At 38.5% G+C, this 7,064-nt stretch overlaps 1 pseudogene; it reads right to left on the bottom strand.

Moving 5' to 3' along the window:
* Nucleotides 1-635: 635 nt before the first annotated feature.
* On the bottom strand, nt 636-1,237 carry LOC102739548 (large ribosomal subunit protein eL15 pseudogene; annotated as a pseudogene).
* Between the last annotated feature and the right edge of the window lie 5,827 nt (nt 1,238-7,064).

The raw sequence follows: 7,064 nt of genomic DNA on the forward strand, positions 1-7,064 counted from the left end.
AATAAATTGGCCGGCACACTTCCTGGCACATAGAAGGCACTCAGCATATGGAAACAGCTTCGTAATTGTTTAATCATGAAGAATAAAATAATCTCTATACGATTCTTTTTGTTCTAATGCTCTGTGATTGTGATCCCTGACCTTTTGGAGATGAAATGTTTTTTTTCTAAAGATTTTATTTATTTATTTGACAGAGAGAGACATAGCGAATGAGGGAACACAAGCAGGGGGAGTGGGAGAGGGAGAAGCAGGCCTCCCGCGGAGCAGGGAGCCCGATGCAGGGCTGGATCCGAGGACCCTGGGATCATGACCTGAGCCGAAGGCAGACGCTTAACGACTGAGCCACCCGGGTGGCCCCTAGGTACATTTTTTTTTTTAAGATTTTATTTATTTATTTGACAGAGAGAGACAGCGAGAGAGGGAACACAAGCAGGGGGAGCGGGAGAGGAAGAGGGAGAAGCAGACTCCCCACCGAGCAGGGAGCCCGATGAGGGGCTCGATCCCAGGACCCTGGGACCATGACCTGAGCCGAAGGCAGACGCTTAACGACTGAGCCACCCAGGCACCCCTGTTTTTTTTCTTTTTTGACTGTCCTAAATTGTTTATTAGGTAAGAACTTTACCACATTACTTATATTAGCAGTAACGGTAGACCTGGACAGTCTTGTGTCTTCTCCATGTCGGAAAGCAAGAACAGCCAACAGTGTGGCAGAACTTTTGACCCTTTCCAAGGCCACGGCTCTTGCTCTCCCTGTGCCTGTGGCCTGGTTTGGTGATCCACTGGGTGTCAGGATTTCTTCTGATCGCTTTGTAGAATGGATCAAGGAGGATAACCTCAAAGAATTTGTATGTGGCATCTTTGCCAACACAGTAAGTATTCAAGACTCTCAGAGCCCCACAGTGGTGTCCAGCTCTTTCCTCTGCAACAGGCTGAAGGCTTCAGGCGACCTTTAGCTGGTAACACCACGATGGACAGGCTAGTTGTAGGTAGCACCTTTAGGAATTGGGCATTGCAGCCACCACGGTGCACATGAATCCGATATATGACATAACCTTGGTTGGCCTTATACCCCCATCTGTGCACTTTCTCAGGCAGTTGGGTGGGTTGAGTGAGGTGGGGAGGCCCTGTGGAGCTCAGAGAACTAGGAGTACTAGCAGTGGTGCACCCTGAAAACAAAGCACATTACATAGGGCTGCTTTTCCCTCCATAGCTCCTGGATGTCCTTGTAAGCACCCATCTTGGCTTACCTTGGAGCTGATGGCTGGTACCAGATGGAAAGAAAAGAGCCCTTCTCCCCAAAGATACACATAAACATACACACAAACACACTGAATTATTTTTTTAAGATTTTATTTATTTATTTGTCAGAGAAAGAGAGAGAGAGAGAGCACAAGCAGGGGGAGCTGCAGGCAGAGGGAGAAGCAGGCCCCCACTGAGCCAGGAGCCTGACGCAGGGCTCCATCCCAGGACCCTGAGATCATGACCTGAGCTGAAGGCAGATACTTAACCGGCTGAGCCACCCAGGCGTCTCCACACACTGAATTGAATAAAGATGCATACCTTATATAAGAGAGCAAATGAGTAGTATTATATTGTCAATAGGAACTCAGAGAATCAGAGAAGGGAAAATTGATTGAGGTAGGAGCCTCCTTCATGAAGGAGGTAGAACCTGAGCTGGGGAGAATTTGCATGGTGCTTAAATGGTTAATAGAATTTCCCTAAGAACTTCATTTACAATAGAAATTAGTTTAGGCTTTTGGATGAATATGACTCATTTAAATGCTCAAAACCATGAATCACTCAGAGTAGCATTATGGGTAATTTTAATGAAACATCTTTCAAGTCTCTATTCCTTTGTTAACTGCTTCTATTGAATTTAAACAAAAGTCCCATTTCATTCCAAATTTAAATCCAAAAGAGATTTGATCTTTTCTTCCTGCCATTTTGCAACCAGTGTAATTTCTAACAAGTGCCTGGAATTAAGATGTGAGTCAGATCAGAAAACTGCATTTGGAACTGAATGGAATACCAAAGCAGAATGGGGATGAAGGGGAGATTTTAGAGTGACATCCAGTTAAAACCACTTGAACTGGCCCTCATCAATTCCTGACACCTCCTACCTTTCAGTGACTGGAAGGACCACTAATGTTCCACTATTTGGAATGCTGGCAGATTAGAAAAAATTTAAAAAATTAAAAATTATAAGTAGCTCACACACAAAGATTTGTATGTAAATGTTAACATCAGATTTATTCATAAAACCCCAAATTGGAAACCAACCAAATGTCTATCCACTGGAAAATAATATACAAATTGTGGTACATCCATACAACACAAGTAGTAAAAAGGAACAAAGTTGATTCATGCAGTAACAAGATTGAGGCCCTACAGTGTAATGTTAAATGAAAGAAGCCAGGCACAGAAGTCCACTGCCTACCATGTGATTCTATTTATATATCGTATTCTAGAAAAAAGGAAAACTATAAGGGCAGAAATCAGTTCAGTTGTTATCAGGGACCATGAATGGAAGGAAAAAAATAAAAAAGGAAGGAAGGATGGGAAAGAAGATGGTGGAAAGAACCAAAGAGACATACATTTAATTTTTTCTAATATTTTTATCACAGTACAATAACATATAAAATTTACTATCTTAATCATTTTTAAGTGTATAAGTCAGTGGTATTAAGTACTTTCACATTGTTGTATAATAACCACCATGCATCCATCTCTAGAACTCTTTTCATCTTGCAAAACTGAAACTCTGTTTATCCATTAAATAACAATTCCCCATTCCCCCCTATTTGAGCCCTTTGGTACCACCATTCCATCTCTATCATTTTGGCTACTCCATGTACTTCATATAAGTGAAATCATACAGTACTTGTCTTTTTGTGACTGGCTTTTATCACTTACCATAATATCTTCAATGTTTGTTTATCAAAGTTAGAGCATATGTCAAAATTTTTTTTTAAAAGACTGAATAATATTCCATTGCTTATCCATCCATTCATTCATTGATAAACATTTGGGTTACCTCTGTGATTTAAATAGTGTGAATAAGGGGCACCTGGATGGCTCACTCGTTAAGCATCTGCCTTTGACTCAGGTCATGATCCCAGAGTCCTGGGATCCAGTCCCGTATCGGGCTCCCTGCTTGGTTCAGAGCCTGCTTCTCCCTCTCGCTCTGCCATTCCCTCCACTTGTGCTCTCCGGCTCTCTCTATCTCTCTGTCAAATAAATAAATAAATAAATAAATAAATAAATAAATAAATAAATAAATAGTGTGAATGATGCTTGTTTTGTGAGCTAACATATAATCTATCCTGGAGAAAATTTCATATGCTCTTGAGAAGAATGTGTATTCTGCTGTTATCACATAGAATGTTTCATACATTCTGTTAGGACAATTTGATCTAAAGTATAGTTCAAGTCCAATGTTACCTTATTGATTTTCTGTCTGTATCATCTATCCATTGTTGAAAATGGGGTACTGAAGTACTCTACTATTATGATAGTAGTTGTCTTTTCTCCCTTCAAATCTGTCAGTATTTGCTTAGTATATTTAGGACCGCTAATGTTGGGTGTATATATATTTGTGATTATTATACCCTCTTGATGAATTGATCCTTTTATCCTTTTATTATTTTATATGTGGTAATGTATATAATATATATATGTGTATATACACACACACATATATTTTCTTTATCTCATGTTACAACTTTTGTATTAAAGTCTTTTTTTGTCTAATATAGATATAGTTACCCTTATTCTCTTTTGGTTTGCACTTGCATGGACTATCTTTTTGCATCTGTTCACATTGAGCATATGTGAACTAAAGCTAAAGTGAGTCTCTTGTAGGCTGTGTATAGTTGAGCCTTATTATTTTATTCATTTAATCACTTCATGGCTTTTGATTGAAGAATAAATCCATTTACCTTTAAAATAATTATTAATAGTTAAGGACTTACTAATGCCATCTTAATTATTTTCTGGCTTTTTGCAGTTCCCTTTTTCCTTCCTTCCTCTCTTGCTGTCCTCCTTTGTGAGTTGATGACTTCTCATAGTGATATGTTTTGATATCCTTCTTTTTATGTTTTATGCATCTACTGTAGATTTTTGCATTGGGCTTACCATGTGGCTTACATAAAACATCTTAAGACACAAATCTATTTTATCCTGATAGTAACTTCAATCTCATATAAAAACTTTACTTTTTTACTCCCTCTTTTCATATTTTTGATGTCATAACTTATTTCTTATATATTGTGTATTCATTAACAAAGGACTGTAACTATAGTTATTTTTAATACTCTTGTCCTTTAGCATATTACTAGAATTAAATGGTTAATACATTACCATAGTACAGAATTAGAGTATACTGAATTTGACTATATACTTACCTTTATCAGTGCCTGTATATTTTTATGTTTTCATGTTATGAATTAGCATCTTTTCATTTCACCTTAAAGAACTACTTTCAGTGTTTCTTGTAAGACAGGCTTAGTGGTACTACAGTCCCTCAGCTTCTGTTTGGAAAAGTCTTTATCACTGCTTTGTTTCTGAAGGACAACTTTCCTGGGTAAAGTATTCTTGGTTGGCAGGGATTTTTTTTTAGCACTTTGAATATATCATTCCACTCTCTTCTAGACAATATAGGTTTCTGCTGAGAATTGAAGTGCTTCTTTATAAAGATGGATAGAAATGTGCAGGCAAGCCCAGATTGTCTCCAGCAACACCTACATGAACAAACATCATCATATTGGCTTTTCCTTCTTCCCTGTTTCACTCAACTTCTCCTTTCCCCCAAATTCTGCATCCTGGCATCACTTCCCAGATAAATACTGTACCCAGGTCATTGTCTGCTCTCTGCTTTTTGGGGAACCCAACTAAGACAACTTATTTACTTAATGTATGTATGTTTGTATGTGTGTATGTATTTTTGCAATGATATATTTTCTTTTGAAATAATTCCAAACTTACAGAAAAGTTATACAAAAGAATAGAGCAAAATAATTCCCATAATCTCTTTGTCTGGAAACTCAATCAAGTTTTGCCTTTAAATCATTTGAAAGTCACTTCAGCCAGAGAGGGAGGGGCTTTCAACAGAAGGAGGTACAGCAACAATGGCTGCCTGCCTTTAGCTGCTCTCCTTTGATCAGAAGCAGCAGTCAATGATCAGAGCACAGATCTCCAATATTTGAAGGACAAGGTCCTTTTTGCCCCCTCTGGCTCTCATAAGCTATGTGCAAGCTGCCCCAGGGACACATGTACAGCTGCCTGCCATCGGGCTGGGTAGTGATGGATAGATACCTGCTAATGTGCTGAAACTGACTGAGGTTAACCATAACTTACTTTAATTTACTGACCAAGATTTCCTCTGTTTGTTGCAAGCTCTCAATAGACTCCAGGATTCCAAAATAGTTACATCAGACAGATTCTGCCAATGCAGTTGTTGTCCGGGTGGGAAGACAGATTTCTGATGCTTCCTACTCCATCATTCTCTCAGAATCCAGGAGTAATTATTTTTGTCTTTACAAATGGATTCATTGATTCTTTGTCAGTGCTGGGGCTGCAAAGAAGAAGGTCTATCATACAAACAAATGATTATCAAATGATGTATAAATATCCTGAAAGGTCTGTGCACAAGGTATTAGAAGTACACTGGAGAGACCCTGAACCAGCCATTCTCATCTGCAGCACCCAGGCATCACTAATTGATCCAAGCTCTCTTTCACACAAATGGCTTTTGGAATCATTCCCAGTATAATGCTGGAGTTGTCCATTACCAAAGACACCAAAGTTTTCATTCTAACTTTGAAGTTTTTAAGTTAAACATTCTAAAAGTTTCAGGTCCTTTGAAAGCACAAATCAGAAATTATCATATGATAGATGTTATTCTTCGTTCTTTCAGCCCATGTAGGTTTCCCCAAACTTAGCTTTCTTTCATTTTATGCTCTTCTGGGACTAGCTTTGAGCTGCCTACAATTTTTAATGATAACTAGAAAGTTCCTTAATTCTTGCTTTAACACGAGACTCTGCTCACTCCAACTACTTACTTGCTGGATGGTAATAACTTGCTGTTGAGTAACTTTTACTGAAAGAAGTAAAACTTCAATCATACTTTCCCCATGTAATTAGAATGTGTTGTAGTTAGTTCAAATTATTGCTTTTTAAATCTATTGTTCTCTATATCTAGAGACAAATATTCTATGTTAGCTTAATGTCATCCTGTGTTCCTGTAGCAATTATTTATATAGTACAACCTGCTAATCTCACTCTACTTTCATTCAACTGAGATAGGAAAGATTATACCATCATTTCACATTGTCCCTTTGATTTGTCTCACTGGTCTTTAGGAAATATTTCTGGGAGAAAAAACAATGAAGCAAAATTGTTTCTCTTTTCAAAAGATAAATCCTCTTTAAGGAAATGAAATACTTCTTTATGAAAATGGTTAGAAATAGGCAGCTGTCTCACAGATGGTAACCTCTCTAGAGATTTGAAGGCGCCCCTTCTTGAGACAAATGGGGCATATAAACAGGTGTGGAAGCCACTGCTACTATTATGAAAAGTGAGAGCAAAGGTTTGGCATTTAAGGTTTTCCTACATCTTACACTAATTACAGTGACAAGGGACCAGTTCCTGGGAACTCAGTCTCTAGCCTAGGGAGAGGTTTGGGTGGTAGTTGGGGACTACTGGCCATTATAGCTATTTCAGGAGGAGGAACGTTTGGGGAAATCCTGCTAAATGCCAGGAGCTTTACAAACTTTATTTCTCTCTGTCCTTCTAATGATCTTACCAAAAAAAAGCATTTTTCTCCAGATGGGGAAACTGAGGCTCAGAAAGATTCAGCAATTGTTCCCTGTCCAGTGTTGGGGCTACATGATGGATACCCAACCCCAAATGATTACTCTTAACTAATCTTGGTTTAGCATAGCACACACACCTCTCCCCCCATTGGTTCCTGGTTAATTCTCATAACCTAACTATAAAATACAATATCAAGTACCTAGACCCCTTTCCCCACTTCCTATAATCCATCCATCCCAGATGGGGCTGGG

The sequence above is a fragment of the Leptonychotes weddellii genome, chromosome 3, assembly GCF_054177405.1.
Source record: "Leptonychotes weddellii isolate Sample4059 chromosome 3, ASM5417740v2, whole genome shotgun sequence".
NCBI lineage: Eukaryota > Metazoa > Chordata > Mammalia > Carnivora > Phocidae > Leptonychotes > Leptonychotes weddellii.